Below are 20,026 nucleotides of genomic sequence, written 5' to 3' on the forward strand. Positions count from 1 at the left end.
CAGGAAGGTAAACGGCGTTTCCATGCGCTCTGGTTTCCGTCACTGTGTCCCGTTGCGCCAGAAGCGGTTTAGTCCTGCTAGCCACAGGACCCGGAAAGCTGTCTGCGGACAAACGCCGGCTCCTTCGGGCTGAAAGCGAGATGAGCGCCGCAACCCCGTAGTCGCCTTGGACTGGACTTAACCGTCCGGGGTCCTTTAAGTTATTAGTTCAGAAAGGATGAATTAGGTAGGTTTGCCTTTAAATTCGCACCAAATTGACATTTCCCTCCCTTTCTGCACCACCAAGGTAACCCCAAACAAGCCCCTTCAAATTGTAAAATGGGGGGGGGGGTCTGATCCCGACCTGGGTGGCCTCCGCAGTGGAAGACTGCCGTACATCTGCGACACCCAAGGAGAGTCTGGCAGCCCTCCATATCCGCAGGGCAATTTGCATATTAAATACACACCAATCTGCATATTAAGTGCCCATTTGCATAGAGGAAGTCATCTTGCATTGGCACCAAAAATAAACATACACACAGAAAAAGGCAGCTCTGGAATTCTAACAAATAAATAAAGGGGTTGTATTGCGAGAGACATCAAGATGGCAAGAGACAAGGGGAGTGTTTTGCATCTTCTGCTGAGTGCCACACAGGGTTACGAGCGGTTTCTGGGCTTTTTGGCAAGCTGGCTGGGCTGCCCAGGCCAGACCTGCTCTAGCCATTAGGTCACACAGCCTCAGATATGAACACCCCGCAGGATATGCCCATGATTACAGCTGATTTCTGCTGTCCAAATCCATTGAAACCGGTCTGGTCCCTCGACTCTTGTCAGTGTATTGATACCAATTGGACCAGCGTTTAAGGTAAGCTTTGCAAGACCTGACTTGCCAAACTTGCCACTAGCTTTGCAAAACCCAACCTGCTCCATCATCTTCATGCATCGAATTGGGGATGGAGGAGCAATGCAATTCAGTACTCATTTAAGGCCAAATCTACCAAATCTTCGCTTTCTGAAACATGAGAACCCAAACACAGCTAGGCTTTGAAGTTAACACTTAAAAAAAGTAAAAATTGCAAGGCGATACTCCTACCAGTGTTCACAAAAATTCATATATTGGGGAAAGTGCATGCAAAAATGAAGATGCTAGTGAAGATAAAATACAAATATGCATTTTGTAGGAGAAATTGCTTGCAGTAATAATGTGTGCATTGGTTAGAGCTGCCTATAGAAGTGTGTTCACTGGAAGAAATTCACACCAAAATGCTGGTGAATTTTCATGAGGATTTTTAAAAAATTCAAAAAAATCCCAGATTGCTGCAAAATGTGGAGAACCGGATTTGAGATTGGAGAAATGAGAAACAGGCAGATCGCACACCAAATAGAAAACTTTGGGCTTGAAAACCGCTTTGGTTTAGCCAAGTGAAACGTGCTTCTTAAGAGATCGTTTTCTTTGCTACTCAGCTAAACAAAGAGAAAAGGGGCGCGGGTGGCGCTGTGGGTTAAACCACAGAGCCTAGGACTTGCCAATCAGAAGGTCGGAGGTTCGAATCCCCACGACGGGATGAGCTCCCGTTGTTCCGTCCCTGCTCCTGCCAACCTAGCAGTTCCAAAGCATGTCAAAGTGCAAGTAGATAAATAGGTACCACTTCGGCGGGAAGGTAAATGGCGTTTCCGTGCGCTGCTCTGGTTCTCCAGAAGCGGCTTAATCATGCTGGCCACATGACCCAGAAGTTGTACGCCGGCTCGCTTGGCCAGTAAAGCGAGATGAGCGCTGCAACCCCAGAGTCGGCCACGACTGGACCTGATGGTCAAGGGTCTCTTTACCTTAACCTAAACAAAGACAGGCCTGAGAAAGAGACAAATCCAATATGTCACAACTATTTTTGAAGGCACATAGGGATTGTGTGCATTTCCAAAATCCATAGACATTGGAGGAGTGTCACGAACGGCTTGAGGCTGCAGTCAGATGGCACTTTGCTCCATCTTCCTGACGTTTCCTTTCCTGTCAATTCTTGCCTTTGAAAACATGTCACAGTGCAAGTAGATAAATAGGTACCACTCCGGCGGGAAGGTAAACGGCGTTTCCGTGCGCTGTTTTGGTTCGCTAGAAGCGGCTTAGTCCTGCTGGCCACATGACCCGGAAGCTGTACGCCGGCTCCCTCAGCCAGTAAAGCGAGATGAGCGCCGCAACCCCAGAGTCGGTCACGACTGGACCTAATGGTCAGGGGTCCCTTTACCTTTACCTAACATAATCAGATGGCACTTTGCTTCATCTTCCTGACATTTCCTTTCCTGTCAATTCTTCTGTTTTGTGTGATCTTTCAGACAATGCAAAAGGCAATTCTGGAAATCTAGTGTTAACTGTTTCGGCAGGGGGAGCAATCAGTTAACTCAGAAAATCAGGGGAGCTGAAATTTTCACGATCGCACTGTTGCCCCTCACGGGATGAAATTTGCGCTGGCATCCTGGCGTACAGTTAAAACTGAGCAATGCATGGCAGCATATTCACCCCAAAGCCACGGCCCATCCGTGAAAGAGGTGGATCTCAATAGTTAACCACACAAAGATGAGCTTTATTGGGCTAATAATAATAATAAATTTATACCCCGCCCATCTGGGTGGGTTTCCACAGCCACTCTGGGCAGCTCCCAACAGAATATTAAAAACATAAGAAAACATCAGACATTAAAAACTTCCCTAAACAAGACTGCCTTCCGAGGTCTTCTAAAAGTCAGATAGTTGTTTATTTCCTTGATATCTGACGGGAGAGCGTTCCACAGGGCGGGCGCCACCACCGAGAAGGCCCTCTGCCTGGTTCCCTGTAACCTCACTTCTCGCAGGGAGGGAACTGCCAGAAGGCCCATGGAGCTGGACCTCAGTGTCCGGGCAGAACGATGGGGGTGGAGACACTCCTTCAGGTCTACTGAGCTGTTGAGGCTTGAAAGGTCAGCACCAACACTTTGAATTGTGCTTGGAAACGTACTTTGTCAATTTCAGTTTCTCTCATATATCTGAAGGGTTGTTCCATGGAAGCTTGTTCTCCCCTGTAGGACCCAAACCAACGGATTCAAGTGGCACAAAAGGAGATTCTGACTAACTATGCAGAAAAAAACTTTCTGAAAGTAAGGTAGAAAGGTAAAGGACCTTTCTGTTTGACAGTGGAACGATCACCCAAATTTGATCAAGGGTCTGGAAACCAAGCCTGATGAGGAACAGTCGAAGGAGCTGGGTATGTTTAGACTTGAAAAGAGGAGATACGAGAGCCATCTTCAAATATCTCAAGGGCTGCCACATGGAAGATGGAGCAAGCTTGTTTTCTCCTGCTCTGAAGGGTAGGACTCGAACCCATGGCCTCAAGTTACAAGAAAGGAGATTCCGACTCAACATCAGGAAGAACCTTGTGATGGTAAGAGCTGTTTGAGAAGTCTCCCTCTGGAGGCAGTGGGATCTCCTTCCTCGGAGGTTTTTAAGCAGAGATTGGATGGCCATCTGTCATGGATGCTTGAATTCAGATTCCAGCATTGCAGAGGGTTGGACTACATGACCCCTGGGTCCCTTCCAGCTCTACAATTCTACGATTGTGGAGCCAAGCACAGTGGCTGGCGGCTCCTCCTCTGCCTTGTGTCTCTCCCCCCCCCATCTTCTGTTCAAGTTGGCGGCTGTGCTTGAGAGAAGAAGAAGAAGAGGAGGAGGAGGAGGAGGAGCAGGAGTTTGGATTTGATATCCCAGTTTATCACTACCCAAAGAAGTCTCATAGAGGCTCACAATCTCCTTTCCCTTCCTCCCCCACAACAAACACTCTGTGAGGTGAGTGGGGCTGAGAGACTTCTTTTTTATTTTTTATTTCAAAATTATAACAAATATTATCCAAAAACATATCATCCTTGTCCCCCCCCTATTTTTCCTACCTCCCCCCTCCTACACAAAACCCCCCCACCCCCACCCCCCCGACTTCCCTCAGTTCCAGTCTTTGGTTTCTCTAAGAATGCTGTTTTCTGCATGTTACAAAGTTGTATAGATCCTCAAACTGTTTAGCTGATTATTATCAATCAAAAGTTTGTGAAAGTTTATTCAAAAGCTGCCAAGGAGTCCAGTTCGCTTTGTTGCGTCTTCAGATACTTTGTAAAGGGTTCCCATTCATCCTTGAAGTCACAGTTATGCTTGTCCCGTAGCTTATATGTCAGTTTTGCCAGTTCTGCATAGTCCATCATTTTTTTCTGGGGCTAAGAGACTTCAGAGAAGTGTGACTGGCCCAAGCTCACCCAGCAGCTGCAGGTGGAGGAGCAGGGAAGCGAACCCGGTTCACCAGACTACGAGTCTACTGCTCTTAACCACTACACCACACTGGCTCTCAGAGAGAGTAAATCAGATAGAATTGGGCATAGAGGAATGTTCGGGATCACCGCCAACACCCACAGAAGAGCAAGGAGGAATTCAGGATATTGTACTGGGAGATTTAAGTCTGCAGCAGCCTTGCTCTCTTATTCATCACAGCTTGAATAAGGTGTAGACAGTATCGCTGACCTGCCATCTCCATCACTTTATCACCTGTGCTTCAAGGGAGCATGTCTCTGGGGCAGGGGGGGCAGGGGGGCTGTATACCTTTGGCAAGTGTAAATAATTCATCCGGCCGAGGTGGCGAGTTTCATCCAGGTAGAGCGGGGCTCTTCAAATTAGATTCCCCAAGGCAGGGCCTTGTGAATTATTCAGACGGGTGGCTCAGTCTCGCTCCCCCCCCCTCCGCATTGTGCGCGACGTCTCTCTGGATGCAGCCAGCTCCGCGGTGGCTAATTAATTTTAATTACCGCCTTTCACTGTTTGGAAATTGGGCACGTTTGCAAAAGGGAGGAAATGGAAAGCAGGCAGAAAATGGAGGGGGGGGTTTGAGAAAAATCCAGCTAGTTGGAAGGGAGGGGGGGGAAAGCTTTGCAACACGCCATTTTAAAAGGAGATTAAAATGCTCATTAAAAGAGAACGTAATTAATGGGCCACAGGTAGGGGATGCACAGAGATGTCCATTTCCTGCTTTTCCAATCTTAAATTCGGTCGTCCGGATTTCCGGGGCGATTGGTGGGTTTCGTTTGTTTTAAGAACTTCTTGAAACTTTTTGGCGCGAATTGTATGCAGTTTCCCGTAACGTAATGCATGTTTGTATGTTCTCTGATATATGTGTTTTGTGTGTGTGTGTTTTCAGAGAACTGCCTTGCGAATTTGGAGAGGTGTGAATTTCGAATGACCGGCTGAGTATGAGCCAGTGTCATGTTTCAGAAAGCGTACACTCATCTTTAAATGCAAACTATACCAACCTTGGGATGCGGGTGGCACTGTGGGTTAAACCACAGGGCCTAGGACTTGCCAATCAGAACGTCGGCGGTTCGAATCCCCGCGACGGGGTGAGCTCCCGTTGCTCGGTCCCTGCTCCTGCCAACCTAGCAGTTTGAAAGCATGTCAAAGTGCAAGTAGATAAATAGCGGGAAACATTTCCATGCGCTGCTCTGGTTCGCCAGAAGCAGCTTAGTCATGCTGGCCACATGACCCAGAAGCCGTACGCCGGCCCCTGGACAGTTAAGACCAGTCAAAGGCAACTATGGGGTTGCAGCGCTCATCTTGCTTTCAGGCCGAGGGAGCAACAGGACACCGTGATGGAAGCCAGAGTGCACGGAAACTCCGTTTACCTTCCCCCTGCAGTGGTGCCTATTTATCTACTTGCGCCAGTGTGCTTTCAAACTGCTAGGTTGGCAGGAGCTGAGACCGAGCAACAGGAGCTCCCTCCATCGCGGGGATTCGAACTGCCGACCTTCCGATCGGCAAGCCCAAGCAGCTCAGTGCTTTAGTCCGCAGTGCTACTCGCGTCCCTGATAACGGCACACTATCTATGTCTACACAGAAGGAATTCCTACTGAATTCAACGGGATTACTTCCAGATAATCCTAAAGAGCAGCTAGGACTGTAATATTCTTCTTCTTTCTTTTTAAGTATTCTTAGATGGGGAGGGAAAGAGGAGAAATGGCAGCCAAACGAGCCTCGCTGCCAATTATTATCTTTGAAAACATTGAAAAGTGTGCGATTCCCCCGCCTTTCTTTTTTGCACATTCCAAGCGCTGGGGGGTGGCATTTCCGTGTCTTGTTTGCCCAGCCCCTGCCACTGCGTCTTCACAGCGACCTTGGCTGAATCACTTCCTCCAGGCCGGCTTGCCAAGTTTCCGCCCGCGCAGGAATCTCGGGCAGGGAGGTGTATTAGCAAGTCATTTCCTCGCGCTGCCGGTTCCACTTGGCGGAGGGTTGATTACCGACGCCTGCTCTCCCCCCCCCCCCGCTTTCAGCCTGGATTCCTCCTGACCCACAAACCTGACCCGCTGCTGAAATAGCTGGCAGGTGTTCCCAGGTGTGAAAGAGCTGTGTGCATTTAAGGCAGAGGAGGCGGGAATCCTACAGGAAGAAACTCCTCTGGTTGTTGTTACCAGAAGCAAAACAGCACAGGAGTTGCCAAACCATATTTCCAAGAGAGGAGAAGGGAGGCTGGTCGGGACCGAGCTGGGCTGTGTCCCACTTCCCTTCAAAAGCCCACAGGTGAAATTGGGCTAACCTTTGTAGCCACAAGATGCTGTTAGTGTGGTGCAGTGGTTAAGAGCAGTGGACTCGTAATCTGGGGAACCGGGTTCGCTTCCCCGCTCCTCCGCATGCAGCTGCTGGGTGACCTTAGGCTAGTCACATTTCTCTGACGTCTCTCAGCCCCACTCACCTCACAGAGTGTTTGTTGTGGGGAAGGAAGGAAAAGGAGATTGTTAGCCGCTTTGAGACTCCTTCGGGTAGTGATAAAGTGGGATATCAAATCCAAACTCTTCTTTGGCCCTTTTGCTTTTGTGCCCTCGGAAAGTGTTAGCGTTCGTGCTTACTAAACAGGGACCCAGTATGGCATTGTAGCACCATGTGACCGATCCGATTTGCCAGGAAGCCAAGTCAGAGCAAGGGCAAAGATTCCTACCTTCGCTCTGAATGGGAGGACATTTTCACCTCGGTTTTGCGCCCTCCATTGTCCAAGAGCACATACCTGTGTGTCTGTTTCACCACACACCTTGAGCTCACCTGCATTACTGCATTAGTTTCACCACACACCTTACAGGGGTCAGCAAACTTTTTCAGCCGGTCCACTGTCCCTCAGCCCTTGTGGGGGGCCGGACTATATTTTGAAAGGAAGAAAAATGAACGAATTCCTATGCCCCACAAATAACCCAGAGATGCATTTAAATAAAAGCATGCATTCTACTCATGTAAAAACACCAGGCAGGCCCCACAAATAACCCGGAGGTGCATTGTAAATAAAAGGACACATTCTACTCATGTAAAAACACGCTGACTCCCGGACCGTCCACAGGCCAGACTGAGAAGGAGATTGGGCCGGGTCCGGCCCCCGGGCCTTAGTTTGCCTACCTAGGCTTTACGCATTAGTGCAATGAATATTCATGCCTCGATTGTTTTGTGCGACGGCAAAGGATGAGAAGAAGAAAATGTCTCGGGAAGCCGGATTTTGAAGCCAGTACCAGATTTTATTTTTTATTTTTTTTTGGTACCTTTTTTGTGTTCCTCTTACAGAAAAGAGACATTGCAGATAGCGTGGGAGAAAGCCGATGCTGCTATCTTCCAATTCATATTGGTGCACCCTTAACCCTCAGCCTACAAGAAAAGCATTCTCGAAGCACACGGACGTCAACTGGAAATTTTAGAGTGGGGACCTCAATAGAGCCTGTTTGTGCATCTCGCACCTGCCTTGCATTTAACCTTGGCATCAATAGATGTTCTGAGGCACTCTACTCTGAATCTCTCTCTCTTATTAATGGCAACAATAAATACGTTCCCAGAGCCTGCCGCCAAATATTTGACAGGTTATTTTCAAATCAACACGCGGTTCCTGACTGCCACAGCTCCTGGTTTTGTGCAAGCTCCCCTCGTCCCCCATCCTCTTCCTCTCTTTGCCATCCAAAGAGCATGTTATATATCTCCGCTTAACAAAAACCGCAGCCTGCAAACCAGGGGTTTCCAGTGGGAGGAAAGGAGCTTGCTAAACTGTTTCCCCTTTCAGCCGTGCTTCTGTTCAAAACCATTACCCCCACCCCAACTTTTCTTGAACTTGGCAGGTGGGGGGCGGGAATCTCTCCACTACACTACATGCCGCCTCTCCCGGTCTGCCCCACGGAGAGCCTCAAGGTCCATAAAGCCATTTCCGACCTGGGAGGAGAGGGGGTTGCGGGCAGAAATACATCACACACGTGGGGGCTGTCCCTCGCCTCCGTGTGACTAGGGAATCCCCGGGCGTGTCGGCGACCCAGCCCACCAATCAGCGGACCAGGGAGGCGTGGCCTAGCCTATTTAAGGCCAGGCACGCCCGGGGACCACCCTCTTTGCCCCTTTCCAGCTGAGCGGTTTTCCCATCCCACCCACCCTTTAGGTTTAGCTAGCTATGACCTTGCTATGGACTTTGGTTGGTCGCCGCAAGGGGCCTGGTAGGAATTTTTTCCAATTTGGCACACTTCTAGCCTTTTGGTTTTTTCGCCTACCTCGTAGCAAACGTCACAACTTCCGTGGTATTGGCGGTTAGACATTGGCAGGGGTTAATTGTTATGCAAATGAAGGGGGAAGGAAGCGCCATCACCTTCCCCCAATGAAAAGGGTAGTCCGGTAGAGGACTCCGGGGGGCGTTGCCTTGTCCGAAACCTAGGGAGGTGAGGGCCTCCGGCACACCCCCGAGCGGTGACACCCGTGGGATCCTAGTTGGCGTACTTCAACAGGACTCCCACGGCTTGTGGATAACCTTTCCCGGTCTCCATGCCGGGTAGTCGATAGGAGCCAATGCCTAAGGCTAATACCTTTCAATTTTGTAATGAATAAAAGTTGTGGCCTTTTTATGCCCATTAACCTTAAATACTGTGTCCAGTGTCTTCATTTCACATGGGGGAGGGGACCTGCCACGCAAATAGCAACACCCTAGAGGTCCTGGGCCCTAAGGAAGTTAGATTAGCTTCAACCAGAGTCAGGGCCTTCTCAACACTGGCCCCGGCTTGGTGGAACGCTCTGCCTCATGAGACCAGGGCCCTGCAGGATCTGATTTCTTTCCGCAGGGCCTGTAAGACAGAGTTGTTCCACCTGGCCTTTGGCTTGGAGCTAGTTTGATTCCCTCCCCCTCTTTCTTTTCCCTTTTTCCTTTCTCCTCCTGTGATGAGGCTGCATTTCAATATTTTAATGTTGTATTTTAATCTTTTTTTATGCTGTATTCATTCAACTTGTTTTTATTATTGCTTGTTAGCCACCCTGAGCCCGGCCTTGGCTGGGGAGGGCGGAGTATAAATAAAAATTATTATTATTATTACAACATGAGATAAAAATGCATGCTTCCTCTTATCACATTCTACTGAGCCAGGGGTCAGCAAAGTGCGGCCCATGGGCCTGCTCTGGCCCAAAAAAAGACCGTTTTACCACCTGTGAGCCACCCCCAAACCAAGCTGCCTGCTCAGCAAATCCCCCCCACGCTGCACTAAACCAGCACGGCACAGGGACTCACAGAACAATGCCAGAAATCACATCTGTGCATGCTCAAATACAGGGAATTGCTTCTGCACATGCCCAGATGCTGAAAATGGCTTCTGCGCAGGTGCAATGTCTGGGCATGCGCAGATGTGATTTCCGGCGTGGTGCTACGCTGGTCCACGCCACGGATGATCTTTGCAGGAGTGATTTGCCCCCCTTGCTGCCCCATGTACAGTGGTACCTCGGGTTACAGACACTTCAGGTTACAGACTCCGCTAACCCAGAAATAGTACTTCAGGTTAAGAACTTTGCTTCAGGATGAGAACAGAAATTGTGTGGTGGCAGCGGGAGGCCCCATTAGCCAAAGTGGTACCTCAGGTTAAGAACAGTTTCAGGTTAAGAACGGACCTCCAGAACGAATTAAGTTCTTAACCCAAAGTACCACTGTACGGGGACACGGGTGGTGCTGTGGGTTAAACCACAGAGCCTAGGACTTGCCGATCAGAAGGTCGGTGGTTCGAATCCCCGCGATGGGGTGAGCTCCCATTGCTCGGTCCCTGCTCCTGCCAACCTAGCAGTTCAAAAGCACATCAAAGTGCAAGTAGATAAATAGGTACCACTCTGGCGGGAAAGTAGATGGCGTGTCCGTGTGCTGCTCTGGTTTGCCAGAAGCGGCTTAGTCCTGCTGGCCACATGACCGGAAGCTGTACGCCGGCTCCCTCAGCCAATAAAGCGAGATGAGCGCCGCAACCCCAGAGTCGGTCACGACTGGACCTAATGGTCAGGGGTCCCTTTACCTTTACTTTACCACTGACTGAGCCATCCACAACCTGAAACCATTTGGCTGCAATGCATACGCCCGACCACCAGGATTGCTAGTGATTCCCCCACAAAATTGGAAACAGTAGCTAAAATTGCTGCCGTAGTTTGTCTGTGGTCAGGAACGGAAACCAGTCAAGCTCAATACGACTGGCATCCATTCACATTGCTCCTCCACAAATGACACATAATGAATGATGGGAGGTCTTAAGAAAAAATTCCTTCGCATTGCAAGAAATGCAGCAAATACTGTATTTTTCGCTCTATAGGACGCACCAGACCACAAGACGCACCTAGTTTTTGGAGGAGGAAAACAAGAAAAAAATATTCTGAATCTCAGAAGCCAGAACAGCAAGAGGGATCGCTGCGCAGTGAAAACAGCAATCCCTCTTGCTGTTCTGGCTTCTGGGATAGCTGCGCAGCCTGCATTCGCTCCATAAGACGCACACACATTTCCCCTTACTTTTTAGGAGGGAAAAAGTGAGTCTTATAGAGCAAAAAATATAGTTACCCAAGTTACTTACATTCAACAGCAGACAAGCAACAGAACTGTGGCAGAAGGGAAACAGCGCTGTTTGCGATGAGTTCGGGTCAGGAGGGAAATCGCTGGTTCCTTACGCCCCTGTCTGCCGCTGAGGAATGGATCCCAACTTTTCACCTGGAAAGCTCTGCTCTGAAATTCCAAATCTAGATCACGCCAGAGAGGCAACTCTTGACGTTTCCAAAACTCCCTAGAAACGAGAAGCTGTTTTCTTTCTAAAACATATACAACCCCTGTTCCAGTTCAGGCCTCCTCAAAGCTACACCCTGCTGGAGCGATCTCTGCGGTATGGGGAGGAGATTTGGAAGGGGCTGCCAAAGGCCCACACATGGGGGGTGGGAGCACCAGACCCAGAGATCCTTTAAGAGTCAGCTGTGTGATCCAGCGAGAGATTTAAAGGCCACCCGAGGACTGAGGGAAGAGTCCACTGCAGGGAGAGAACACTTTCATTGCCAGGAAAGAAAAACTGGCCAGAAGGGGGGAAAATGTGGAACAATTTATTCCAGGTCCACGTGGGAGTATTCTTGGGCTGCAAAGGAACCTGAAGCTTCCAGCATTTGTCAGAAATTAGTGTCAAGATTTCGCCCTCATCTGCTTGAGGAGAGGGAGGGCTTCGAATTACACGCCGGGCTGGGACGCGTTGTAAATCCTGGCTCTAAAAAGACACAGCAGAGTCCGCGACTTTAGACTGAACAAGGCAATGAACTGGGGCAGAAGCGGTTTGGGGTGCTTGGCTTTTTGGGGGAGAACATCCCAAAAATGGAGAGGTGGGGGAACTTCTGTGTCAGGCTCACCCCATGGTCCAAGATGGAAAGAGGCTGGTTCTATCTAGGGATGGGTAGGGGCTCCATTATTTTAGCCTTTTTGCCAATCTGACATTCACTTCTGCACATCAGTTTGTGATTATTATTTTTGATTTATGAAACAGAGAGCCAGTGCAATGGCTGGAATATTGGACTAGGACACGGGAGACCAGAGTTCAAATCTCCACTTGGCCATGAAGAGAGGGGGAGGACCTTGGGACAGTCACTGTCCCTCAGTGTAGCCTACCTCACAGGGTTGTTCTGACTGGGAGCGGCCGCCGAGACCATATAACACCGGTCTGGAAAGACCCACACTGGCTTCCAGTACGTTTCCGAGCACAATTCAAAGTGTTGGTGCTGACCTTGAAAGCCCTAAACAGCCTCGGTCCAGTATACCTGAAGGAGCGTCTCCACCCCCATCGTTCAGCCCGGACACTGAGGTCCAGCTCTGAGAGCCTTCTGGCAGTTCCCTCACTGTGAGAAGCCAAGTTACAGGGAACCAGGCAGAGGGCCTTCTCGGTGGTGGCGCCCACCCTGTGGAATGCCCTCCCTTCAGATGTAAAAGAGAAAAACAACTGCCAGACTTTGAGAAGACATCTGAAGGCAGCCCTGTTTAGGGAAGCTTTTAATGTTTAATTTATTAAAAAATACATTAAAATGTCACACATTAAAAAGGCCCTGGCCCTAGTTGAGACCAATCTAACCACCTTGAGATCTCCAAAATGGCCCTGGTGGAGGATAGTCTGAGTTCCTTAGGGCCCAGGACCTCTAAACTATGGTTATTCATGGACCTTAAGGTCCTCCGCGGGGGAATACCTGGAGAGGAAGTCCCGTAGGTATGAGGGTCCTAGGCCGCATAGGGCTTTAAAGGTCAAAATCAGTACCTTAAACCTGACCTTGTACTCCACCGGGAGCCAGTGCAGTTGGTAAATCAGTGGGTGAATGTGATCCTGCGGCAAGGACCCCGTAAGGAGTCTCGCCGTGGCATTCTGCACCCGCTGGAGTTTCTGGGTCAGCTTCAAGGGAAGCCCCACGTGGAGCGAGTTACAATAATCAAGCCTGGAGGTGACGGTCGCACTTCTTCACACACACTGCTTTCAGTTCAACCACGGAACTCCCTGCCACAGAATGGCTTCGAAAGAGCATCAGACAAATTAACGAAGGACAAGGTTACCAGCGGTTATCAGTCATGCTGTGCCTCAAACTGCTGGAGGCTGTGAAACTGCCCCTGAAGGTCCCTTATCTTTCCTGCCCTGATCTGGCCACAGTGATCCATGCGACGGTCACCTCCAGGCTTGACTACTGTAATTCGCTCTTCGCAGGGCTGCCCTTGAAGCTGTCCCAGAAACTCCAGCGGGTGCAGAATGCTGCAGCGAGGCTCCTCATGGGGTCTCTGCCATGGGAGCATATTCACCCAGTGCTTTACCAGTTGTACTGGCTCCCAGTGGAGTATCGGGTCAGGTTTAAGGTGCTGGTTTTGACCTTTAAAGCCCTTTATGGCTTAGGGCCCTCGTACTTACAGGACCACCTTCTCCTGGTCTGCCCCACAGAGGACCTTATGGTCCATGAATAATCATAGTTTAGAGGTCCTGGGCCCTAAGGAAGTTAGATTATCCTCCACCAGGGCCAGGGCCAGGGCCTTCTCAGTGATGGCTCCGACCTGGTGGAATGCTCTGTCCCCTGAGACCAGGGCCCTGCAGGATTTAACTTCCTTCCGCAGGGCCTGTAAGACAGAACTTATTCCGTCTGGCTTTCAATTTGAACCAGGCCTGATCTTTCGTTCCCCTTCCTTCCTTCCCTCCCCCTCTCCTTTTTGTGAAGATTCCCCACTCTGGAATCCCACAGCTAATTCTCCCCTGGTTTCCTCGCTGGCGCAAATAGGACTAATTTAGCCAGCTAGCCCTGGTGATCATCTAATGTTTATTGGATGGATTTCCCCCGAAACTGATTTTTGATTTTATTATTATTTACGCTTCATACCGTATTTTATGCTGGTTTTGTTGTTGTTGCATCAATTAAATGTTTTAATTTTTTTGTTAGCTGCCCTGAGCCCGGTTTCCTGAATCAGGAAGGGCAGCGTATAAATAAAAAAATATTATTATTTATTATGAAGCCCACCTGCTGGGCATCTCAAGTGTGTGTGTGGGGGAGTGCTCTCGCACTCGGGTCCCGCTCGCACAGGCATCTGGCTGGCTGCTGCAGGAACAGGATTGCTAGGCGAAATGAACCACTGGCCCAGTCCGCCAAACTCGTCTTACATTCTTGGCTCCTGACGCGAAACCATTGTTGCAATGATTGGATCCACCTCGGCAGGAACCCACGAGTCTCGCCGTTTCAGCAGGCGAGTCGCACCCTCCGCGAATTGATAATAAATAATTCCCTGCCAGAGGAAATTCCAGCCCAGCATTCCAGCAGGGGCGGACCGCTTTGCTGCTCAATTTCTCAGTGCTTGCCTCCCTTTCTTCCCCCCTGGGAGGGTCCAGCGGAGAAGGAATCTCCTCCTACATCCTGGATAGCTCACAGTGGTTCCCACGAAGGGTCACCGATCTCCCAGAAAGGTCTCTGCGAAGCCCTGAAATCCTTGGCTCACCCCAGTCTCCCAGCGCGGCTCCAACCCCCTTGCAAGGTCAAGGAGTGAGAAGCAGCCTGTTTTCTTGGCTGCAACAATAGTTAGCCTGTAAACAAGAGGCTAAGAGCGCAAGGTTCCTTTCGCTCTCTCCCATGATGGAGAATGTGCAAAGAAATGCATGACTCATACCTCAGGCCCGCCGAGCCGCTGGCAACTTGCCTTCCTCACCTCCCTGCTCTGGGATTCAGCTAGATGTGCCAAACTGAGCGAGGGGAAAAAGAAAAGAAAGACGTCGATGAGCCATGGAAGCTACCTTTGCAGAAACAGCCATTGTTTTGCTCAAACAAGCTAGCAGATCTGCTCCAAATGGCCTTGGGCTGCTGAAGAGGCCGGCTGCATGAATGTTCGCGCTACATAAAATCTGCACCAGAAATTCGGCAGCAAAAGAGAGATGAATTGTAATAGCGGAATATTAGCCTTGGGCTTTATCAATAGTATAAACTCATATATGATATCACAGGACAGTGGATCTTATAGCATAATAGGAGCTGCTACCTTAAGGGAGGCGGGTGGCGCTGTGGGTTAAACCACAGAGCCTAGGACTTGCCGATCAGAAGGCTGGCGGTTTGAATCCCCGCAATGACGGGGTGAGCTCCCGTTGCTCGGTCCCTGCTCCTGCCAACACAGCAGTTCGAAAGCACGTCAAAGTGCAAGTAGATAAATAGGTACCACTCCGGCGGGAAGGTAAATGACATTTCCGTGCGATGCTCTGGTTCCCCAGAAGCGGCTTAGTCATGCTGGCCACATGACCCGGAAAGCTGTATGAATACAACATGAATACAACATGCCCACCAAAAACATCTGCTGGGCACCAGGTTGGGAAAAACACTCGTGCGCCCGCACCCTGGAGAACCTTAAAAATCAGAAACTTGGGAAAACCACAGGAAGTACTGCATTTTGCAGCCACAGAAAGGCAGAATATCTCAAGACCCTTCAAATCACTTTAATGAGAGATCCCTGGGGCCTTTAACCATACCCTCCAAGCCTTCCGATTTTCCAGGGACAGTCCCAGAACTACGAAAACCACCCCTGCTTCTGTTTTGATCCTGGAATCTCCCTATTTCCCCTGTCAGTGCCACTTCCACCAGGTTCAGGGAGGAGGATGAGCCAGTCCGCTTGTCCGGCAAGACGACGATAGCAGTGGCTGCCGCAAGGGATTATTAATCCCATTGCCTCTCCGTGGCTGATGCTGCCGGCCACCTCCTTTCAGCAGCCCATAGCGGCTGCTGGAGAGCAGGCAAGGAAGAGGGGAAAAGCCCAGTCCCACATGATGCGACAGCCCTGTGAGGCGGGCACAGGGCAGGGTCTCCCTTGGTGGGAAGAAAAGGGGAGCAGAGCGGAGCTCAAGGAGTCTTGATTTAAAAAAAATTCTCAGTGCATCAGCATCTAATCTCCTCCCTTTCTAAAATTCATTTATTGGTGCGTCAGGGTTTGGAACTGGTCCTTTAGATGTTACATAGCAGCATCTTAAAAAGCAGAGACATCACCTTGCCAACAAAGGTCCATATAGTTAAAGCTATGGTTTTCCCAGTAGTGATGTAGGGAAGTGAGAGCTGGACCATAAAGAAGGCTGATCGCCAAAGAATGGATGCTTTTGAATTCTGGTGCTGGAGGAGACTCTTGAGAGTCCCATGGACTGCAAGAAGATCAAACCTATCCATTCTTAAGGGAAATCAGCCCTGAGTGCTCACTGGAAGGACAGATCCTGAAGTTGTGGCTCCAAGACTTTGGCCACCTCATGAGAAGAGAAGACTCCCTGGAAAAGACCCTGATGTTGGGGAAAATGGAGGGCACAAGGGGAAGGGGATGATGGAGGACGAGATGGTGGGACAGTGTTCTCAAAGCTACCAGCATGAGTTTGATCCAACTGCGGGAGGCAGTGGAAGACAGGAGGGCCTGGCGTGCTCTGGTCCAGGGGGTCACGAAGAGTCGGACATGACTAAACAACTAAACAGCATCTCAAATCCATTTGTTTTCTTGTCTAAGGAGTTCCAGCTGCCTAGGAAAAACACACACAGAGAGACCACGAACGACAACCTACATGCAGATTTAAAAAAGAAGCCCGAAGATGAAAAGCGAAGGTGCCAAGTAACCAAGGAGACCGCTTTAAGCTTCCAGGTCTCAGTGAGGCCTCGCCCGGCAGCTGAAGCGCGAAGCAAAGCCGAACCCCTCCCCCCTTAAGTGTCTTTTGCCCCTTGGCGATTAATTCTGGCAGCATAAATTCGGTTTATTCGGCGGAGGCTGTTTCCTCCGTCAGGCTGCCTCACAGATACACAGGCACACTTGGCTACTTGCCCTTCTCGGGAAAACTATAGCCAATTCTTGCAAAGCAAGACACACACACACACACACAAATATATATATCTGCAACTAACAGCACTTTGCACAAGCTTCCTCCAGATCCTTTTTTTAGGCTCATCGCTAAAATAATATATATGTTACGGCGCTTGACAAAAAAAGCCCCCCAAAAACAGAGACTCTATTTATGTGGCAAAACAGTCCCAGTTTCCGCCTTCGTCAGCTGCTCTGGGGAAAATGCAAGGATGGAGCTGTCGAGATGGCGATGATGGAGCATTGAGGAAAGACTGCTCAGAAGGACTCTGTTTGCTGGAGGGAGCGCCCCACCTTTAAAGCACTCTTAGGGTGCTTTACTTTTTGGGGCTCCATGATCACTGCAGATGGTGAGAGCAGCCTCAAAATTAAAAGACGCCTGCTTCTTGGGAGAAAAGCAATGACAAACCTGGACAGCATCTTAAAAAGCAGAGGCATCACCTTGCCGACAAAGGTCCGTATAGTTAAAGCTCTGGTTTTCCCAGTAGTGATGTATGGAAGTGAGAGCTGGACCATAAAAATCGCCGAAGAATGGATGCTTTTGAAATCTGGTGCTGGAGGAGACTCTGGAGAGTCCCATGGACTGCAAGAAGATCAAATCTCTCCATTCTGAAGGAAATCAGCCCTGAGTGCTCACTGGAAGGACAGATACTGAATACTTTGGCCACCTCGTGAGAAGAGAAGACTCCCTGGAAAAGACCCTGATGTTGGGAAAGATGGAGGGCACAAGAAGAAGGGGACGATGGAGGACGAGATGGTGGGACAGTGTTCTCGAAGCTACCAGCATGAGTTTGACCAAACTGCGGGAGGCAGTGGAAGACAGGAGGGCCTGGCGTGCTCTGGTCCAGGGGGTCACGAAGAGTCGGACACGACTAAACGACTAAACAACAACAACAAATGGGTGCCTTCATCAGCCACGGAGGGCTCCGGTTTGTTAAAGGCGCCGGGAGTTATAGTTCAGGTTGGCACCCTTGGCAAACTACAGTTCCCAATGTTCGTTGGAGGAAGCCATGGCATGAATATGACCCTCCGTGATGTTGGTATGAGCCTCTAAGTTGAGTTTACATGATGCCAACATTAGCAAAGAGGGGGAAGTTATGCATCTCTGCTGCAGTTATTGCTACGCCTGCTGTTTAGAATATACTGCACCTCATTACGTTTGTTTAAAAAGGGCTATCTAAGGTATCTAACAGGTGGGGGTGCAACAGGGATAATGCTTCTCTAAAACATACTTTTTTTCCATTGTGCTATATGGAAGGATTTTGGGCAGCAGGGAACTGAAACCATCCACGGAATTGTACGGAACAACCTTACATTTACAGAGCAAAATATCCTCTTGAATTATATACCCAGCACGTGGAACCTTACAAAAGGTCAATGCGATGGACTTTCCATGCCCTGACCCTGGCAAAAAGACTGATCCTGATGAATTGGAAAAATACTAATGTGGCTGCCTTCTACGATCGGATTGAAGACTTACACAAACTCGCAACGTACGAACAGCTTGCATATAAACGCAGACTTGCCACGGACAAATTCTCCACCCCCCTCGTTCTGCCCAGACCTTGAGCTCCAGTTCCGAGGGCCTTCTGGGGGTTCCCTCACTAAAAGAAGTGAGGTTACAGGGAACCAGGCAGAGGGCCTTCTCGGTGGTGGTGCCCGCCCTGTGGAAAGCCCTCCCATCAAGATGGCAAGGAAATAAACAACTCTCTGACCTTTAGAAGACATCTGAAGGCAGCCCTGTTTAGGGAAGCTTTAACTAATTATTGTATATTAATATTTTGTTGGAAGCCGCCCAGAGTGGCTGGGGAAACCCAGCCAGATGGGCGGGGAATGTATGTATGTAAAGGTAAAGGGACCCCTGACCATTAGGTCCAGTCGTGGCCGACTCTGGGGTTGCGGCGCTCATCTCGCTTTATTGGCCGAGGGAGCCGGCGTACAGCGTCTGGGTCATGTGGCCAGCATGACCAAGCCACTTCTGGCGAACCAGAGCAGCGCCGTTTACCATCCCGCCGGAGTGGTACCTATTTATCTACTCACACTTTGACATGCTTTCAAACTGCAAAGCTGGCAGGAGCAGGGACAGAGCAACGGGAGCTCACCCCGTCATTGCGGGGATTCGAACTGCCGACCTTCTGATCAGCAAGCCCTAGGCTCTGTGGTTTAACCCACAGCGCCACCCGCGTCCCTGTATGTATAAATTTATTATTATTATTATTATTATTATTATTATTATTATTATTATTATTATTAGGATGCTGGAGTAGATGAGCCATTGGCCTTATCCTGCAGGCTCTCCGTATGGAATAACAAACACCTTCCACCTGGCACAGAGGAACCCATTGCAAGATTTTGCGCAGCGGTTATCCACTGTTGCAGTCTACTAGCAACAGTGTTTTGCACCAGCTTCTGGACCAGGTACCAGAGCGGATTCCATATTTTATGCATCTGATTGAACTCCTTGTTGGGATTCAATGCACACACCCCCGCAGCCTCCAAGGGCGACTGGTTGCAAGGGAGCAGAATGGAGACCCCCGGAGGGAGGAAATTGGGACGCTGACAAGGAAAGGCAGCTCAGGGCAGCCGCTGAGGCTCAGGAGAACTCTCAATTATAACACACATCAAGGGCGGGCGCAGAGGAGCTGCCTCATCCATCACTTAAAGGAGGCAGCGCTTGAAATATTAAAATGCCAGGAGGTTTGAGTCTCTCTCGCCGCGGCCTCTTTGCCAGGGGGTGGGTGGGTGTCGAGATTGACAGAGCCACGGGACGGGCTGGGGCGCACAAAAGGAATGCTGTGGAAGCAACCACTCCTCTTGCCCCCGCGCCACCCACACCGCAGGAAACCACACATTTGGTTTTTGTGCAACACAAGGCTGCTTTATAGAGAGAGGGCAGCTTATGAACAGATCTGGGTGTTTGCTCGACTGCGCACAACTGCAGATCGCAGCAACGGGAGGGTTTGACTCCAACCCAAAAAACCTCACCAAAACCAAATCTGGTTTCTAGACCTCACAGGTGGTGCTCTGGTCTAAACCACTGAGCCTCTTGGGCTTGCCGACCAGAAGGTTGGCGGTTCGAACCCCTGCAATGGGGTGAGCTCCTGTTGCTCCTTCCCAGCTCCTGCCAACCTAGCAGTTCGAAAGCATACCAGTGCAAGTAGATAAATAGGTACCTCTGTGGCGGGAAGGTAAAGGGCGTTTCCATGCAATCTGGCACTCATCACGGTCCTCTGTGTGCCAGAAGCAGTTTAGTCCTGCTGGCCACATGACTCAGAAAGCTGTCTGCGGACAAATGCTGGAGTTCGTAAACCAAATCGTTCTTAAATCGAACTGTTCTTAAACCAAAGTACAGTGGTACCTCGGGTTACAGATGCTTCAGGTTACAGACTCCACCAACAC

The 20,026-nt window shown here is 49.8% G+C and overlaps 1 protein-coding gene and 1 long non-coding RNA gene across 5 annotated transcripts in view; one reads left to right on the forward strand and one right to left on the reverse strand.

Annotated features, from left to right (window-relative positions):
• Positions 1 to 20,026, forward strand: part of LOC309361041 — a 559,475-nt gene that overhangs the window by 138,239 nt on the left and 401,210 nt on the right. The window lies entirely within an intron of this gene.
• The window catches only part of SEMA6B (semaphorin 6B), a 388,774-nt gene that overhangs the window by 100,348 nt on the left and 268,400 nt on the right, over positions 1 to 20,026 (reverse strand). Inside the window, exon 1 of one of the 4 annotated variants that reach the window (XM_081895458.1) lies at positions 10,848 to 11,507. The exons of the other annotated variants lie outside the window; for them this stretch is intronic. The gene's annotated coding sequence lies outside the window, so the exon portion shown is untranslated. Of the gene's footprint in view, positions 1 to 10,847; positions 11,508 to 20,026 lie in introns of those variants that run through there. 4 annotated transcript variants of the gene reach the window in all.

Source organism: Podarcis melisellensis, assembly GCF_964234715.1.
Source record: "Podarcis melisellensis genome assembly, chromosome: 18".
Lineage (NCBI taxonomy): Eukaryota > Metazoa > Chordata > Lepidosauria > Squamata > Lacertidae > Podarcis > Podarcis melisellensis.